Raw genomic sequence first — 5369 nt, forward strand, 5'->3', positions numbered from 1 at the left:
AATCAATTGACAAGAATTTCAACTAAAAATTTAATATGTTTCTAAAATTAAATGCTGATTGGAAATATTCAAATGAACAGAAATCTTATTCTTGGTATCTTTCTTCCTCAAAATATTTTAATTACCCTCTAGATTCACTTACTAGAAATGGGATAATAAAATTTTTGATAGATCTAAATGCTCTATGCTTGGACAACTTTAGAAATGGAGAATAACTCTCAGAGCACTGCCTCATGCTGTGTGTGTTCTTAAAATAAGTACTTTAGTCCAAATAGACTCCAAAGGGCAGCAAACACCCCACATTCTCTTAATGTTTGCTTGGTCAGTGTTAAAGTCCTAAGGCTGAAGTTTTTTAGAACTATACAACCTGAATATTGGTCTCTGTACATTTCTTCTCTGTGATTGCAAATCTTTATTCACTTTCATATATATATCACTTTTACTGTGATATTATTTTTGTGGAATAAAAACTTTGTGATGAGAGATGATTAGAGATAGTATGTTGGTTTTCTTCCATTTACTTAAAATAACCCAAACTTTACTTTTTTCATATGGAAACAAATTTGGAAATGTATCTTGCTACCGATCCTTAAATATGGCATATCAAAAAAACACTTTAAATATAGATATATACAAAAGTACATATAATTACTGAGGTTGAGTTCAATAGATTTGAATGGGTTTAAAAAATGGTCCCTTGATCATTTGAATCTTAAATTCTATCAACTGCTTTGTACTGAGAAAGGAGAAGTGATGAAGTAGAAAATCCCATGAACCATTGTTCTTCCTTTAGGCTACTTTTTTGGTAAAGAAGATTGTGAACTGCCAGGTTTGGTGACAGAGGTTACTAGTCTACCTGATCTCACTTCGAGGCTGACCTATTTCTGGCTTTCATGGGTGAGTTCAAGAACATCTCCATATGTGTCTGCTACAGGAAGACTGTGTGCATGTAGGGGAGGAAAGGCAGGAGAAAATAATAGAAAAATGGAGACCCAGACTGACAGGTTCAGTACCTCTACAGTGCCACAAAGTGTCACAGAGAACTGCTAGCCACACATTTTATAATGTATTCTTGTAGGCAAAGTAGGAAATCTTTCACTTTGTGGAGAAACAAACATTTGAAAATAAATTGTTACAGGTACCTCTTCTCAAGAAAGGAACAGATTTGTTTAGTCCAGTATATACATAAAATAGTTTAACTCAAACAGATTTACAAAATGCCCTTTTATGCTTAAATATGCACAGGCACTTTTCCCACACATGCACACTCCCTTTCTTTACATTATATGAGCCTGTAGGACCCTGCCCGCAGGGTTGACACTGGAGAACATACCATATTTACTACCCTCTCCCAGGTGAGTCAGGTCCCTAAGACTGCCTTTTATTTCACTAGATGACATAAGTTCAGTAAGTGACAGCAACTATTTATAAGTGACTTATCATGTATAAGTGTTCCAAATTTTTGTCAGAGCTTACATTTTCTGTCCTCTGAACATTAGGAGGAAACTACTATCATATGACATTCTGTAGATGAAGAAATGGAGGCCCAGAGTGGTAACATAACTGGTTCAAGGACAATGAGTTGGCTAGATTTTAAAACCTGCATTGAATATAGATGCCATGATGTTAACCTATATGTACCTCAAAAGAATTTAAACTTACAACATGCAACTTTGCACAGAACACTACCGGATCTATATTAAACACATTTGTTATATCATCGTTCTTCTGAGAGAGCAGATTATTGGTCTTTATAAAGCTGGCCCTACATAGACTTCTCCCATAGTAACTTTTTTCCCAGTCCTTCTCCCACAGTGGTGTGTGCTGAGAATACCTTGATTATGGGTTAGTTCTTCAGTTACTAAAGTTGTGCATTTTCATGTGTTAGGAAGAAGTTTATCTTCTAATTCTAATCAATTTTTGACTGCTGCATTTGTCTTTTGTTCCATCAGATAGACGAGACAAGATAATTTAATGAAATTGACAAATTTTACTTAGGAACCAGATTTTTTCATGTAGGTGTGTCTTCATTCAATCAGCACATGCTACCATTTTCCTAACATGTATCAGGTACTAGGGACAGCTGAGTGAGACATACTACTTTTCTTCATGGGGCTTACTATTTAAGTGAGGGAAATAAAATGTGAATAGTGTTACCACAGGATTAAGCATGAGAATGATAATGGGATGAATGTAGTAAAATGTCAGGGCATGTAACCCAGTCTATGATAGAGTAGGGCATGGGTAGGGAAGATCTTCTGGAAGAAGTAATTGAATGGAGATGTGAGGAAAGAGAGTAGCAAAAAGAAGAACAGAATAAAAGAACAATCAGAGAAAAGAGAAAGGTTAAAAACAGGTGAGAGAAGAAACAGTAGGAACAAAAAAATCAGTATTGTTGAATTTCCCTTCACCCATAGCACAACCTATAAATCATCACCATATGAGATAGTAATGTAGAATTGGTATTAACAGAGTATAAATTCTATTTATGCTGACCAGAAAGGAAGAGGCTGTGTGCTCTGGCGACCCCAGGAGGGCACAAGTTCCTAGACAGAGGTCTGGGAGGGGCCTGGACACTAGGTGCCCCTGCATTTTCCAGCAGGACTGAGAGCTGAGCTTGGCACAGGCTTGAGCTGAGGCATGATCATCATGGTAGGGTGGGCAAAATGCTAGCTAATGAGCCCAGCACAAGGTGGCCAACAGAAAACCAGCACAGTGGGCCAGGATCAGGGATGGAGCAGGTCAGGGTGGTAGTAAAGGAGGGAGGGAGGAAGAGCAATGCAGCTGGAAGCACAGTGGTGACAGGGATGTGGGGAAGGTGGAGAGGGATGGAGTTATGCAGGATTCGGACTGGGGAAGCCTCCAGTAAGGTTTTGTAATGTGGTTAATTTTTTGAAATTGTTAACTACAATTCTAAGCCCATAATATATATGAGAATTTCCTTGCAAATTGTACACATTTAAGAAATATTAATTATAAGTTTTATGATACAAATATGGAAAATATATCACACATAAAATGTGAAATCAATGACATGACACCAGCAGAAACAAAATAGTATTATAAAAGACTACAGGTCAAACAGATTGTCTTATTAAAAACAAAGTCTAAAGAAGAATCAGTTCAATGCTGCTTGGGTTGCTGTAATTAAGAACCAGACTGCCCAGTGAGTGCCAGGATTTCCTACAACATGATGTATTTCTTCCTTTCTCATGTTTTAAATATAAAGCATGCATGTGAACTCTCTGTTTCATAATCCAGATTTTCTCTCTTTTTTGTCATGTTTCAAATTTATTTATCTTTGGAAATTGAATAATTATCACAAATGTCTAATTCAGCTAGAGATTATCATTAACTGAAAGATTGACATAGACTGAAGGTTTTGAAAATTAAATAGCTTGAGCAACTATTTCCTGAAGTAGGATGAAGATCAGTGATGGATGACAAATCTAAGGGCAAAAGAATTTCTTAACCTTCATACTTAATTAGAAAAGATTACTTAGGAAATATGTGATATTAGAAGCAAAACCCAAATGATGCACTAGGAAGCAGGATAATTCCTAAAAATATGAGTAGAAATAAAGTTAAAAAGTAATTTAAAAGGAAAAAAAGAACAGAAATGCATACATACAATACTATGAAAACACATAACTGAAATTCAAGTTCAAAAGTTTTGGTGCTATGAAAACATAATTTTAGTTCACCTGGTCTGTTTTTCATATCTAAACTACCCAGGCTGGCATTTTAACTAAGATTTAAAAGCTTGTAACTGTACTTGAACCTCATTAGTCTTTGCCTTTTTTTCTGTAATTGAGCCTGGTTTCTTGGTGATTGATAATTTTTTTACAAACTGAAAAGGAAAAGAGAAAGAAATTTGGAAATGAAAAGCACTATTCTTCTTATAAAATATATATGATCTTGGGGGAAGCAGGCGGCTGGTGGTTGCGGCGCTCCGAGAGGAGCCCGCAGGGGGCAGCGGGCAGCAGGCTCACTCTCTCGAGTATCCAATGACTGCGGCCCATGGGTTCTCTCGGGCCATTTAAACCTGGAGTTTGCCGGCAGTTGGGGCGCGCCCGTTGTGAGGCAGCGCGGCCGTCTGGGTGGCCCGGAGCCGCCGGTCTTTGTGGAGGGCGCCGCGCTGAGCCCGCGGGTGGGACCCGCCGCCCAGGGTCGCTGCCGGAGAAGTTTGCCAACACGGAAGGCGCTTCTGCCCTGGCGCCCAGCACCACGGAGAGAGAGGTTCGAGTCTGGTCAGCGGTTGTAACATAGCAGAGCGCAATGCAAGTCCTCCCAGGTGACCTTAAACGGGTCCAGTCCCCAATACAGAATGTGCAGAGCTCAGACTGTTCCAGCTTCTAGGAACAGCAGAGGATGGTGCTGGTTTGATGTGGTCCTGGTTTTAGCTGCTTCCAAGTGGGTGCATGTTTTTGCTCTTGGTCATAACCAGCCTTTGAAAAAGGAAAAACCAAAATGGAAAAGCGATTATTCTATGACAACTGCGCAGCAAGAGGGATGAATTTTGGGAAACTGCACCAGCTTTTGAAGGTCAGAAAGAGATTTGGGATGCCTTGAAGGCTGCCGCACACACTTTTGAGAGCAACAATCATGAACTGGCACAAGCAATCATTGATGGTGCAAACATTACCTTACCACACTGTGCGCTTACCGAGTGCTACAGTGAACTGGGGAATAGGTACCAGCTTCCGGTGTTTTGCTTGGCACCACCCATCAACATGATAGAGGAGAAGAGCGACATAGAGACTCTGGATTTTCCCGAGCCACCATCCAATTCTGGATACGAGGCTCAGCTCCGACTGCGCCTCTCCACAGGCAAAGACCTCAAGCTCGTGGTGCGCAGCACACTTTGTTCCACATGAAGAAACTTGCACGCAGCAGATGGGGTGGAGCCCGGAAGTCAGCGGTGGATCTTCTCGGGCAGACCTCTTACTGACAAAATGAAGTTGGAGGAGCTGAAGATCCCGAAGGACTACGTGGTGCAGGTGATCATGAGCCAGCCTGTGCACAACCCGACGCAGGTCGAGAACTGAGTGAGCCCGGCACCCTCCTCCCCTTTTTATTGTCATTGTCATTTTCGACTCTGTGGTGTGAAATTTACTTTCACTGCTCTGAATTCCCTATGAATGAATTTAGTTCTGAGGAATTACCAAAGAAAAATTCCATCTGTGATGGAGACCAACAATAATAAAACACAAAGAGCCAGCTTTTGATACTCATGTAATTACAATTTCTAATTTGAGAGGCAGTTAAGAAATAGATAATCGTTTATTTTAAAACACTCAACAACTACTTAATGGCTGAGTTTAAATGAGTTGGACTGTAAGTGGAACATTATAAACTTGAAGAACAGA

At 39.8% G+C, this 5369-nt stretch overlaps 1 pseudogene; it reads left to right on the forward strand.

The window, feature by feature from the left end:
- The first annotated feature begins 4327 nt into the window (after positions 1 to 4327).
- Positions 4328 to 5048, forward strand: LOC124975825 (ubiquitin domain-containing protein 2-like; annotated as a pseudogene).
- The last annotated feature ends 321 nt before the right edge of the window (positions 5049 to 5369 follow it).

Source organism: Sciurus carolinensis, unplaced genomic scaffold, assembly GCF_902686445.1.
Source record: "Sciurus carolinensis unplaced genomic scaffold, mSciCar1.2, whole genome shotgun sequence".
Classification (NCBI taxonomy): Eukaryota; Metazoa; Chordata; class Mammalia; order Rodentia; family Sciuridae; genus Sciurus; species Sciurus carolinensis.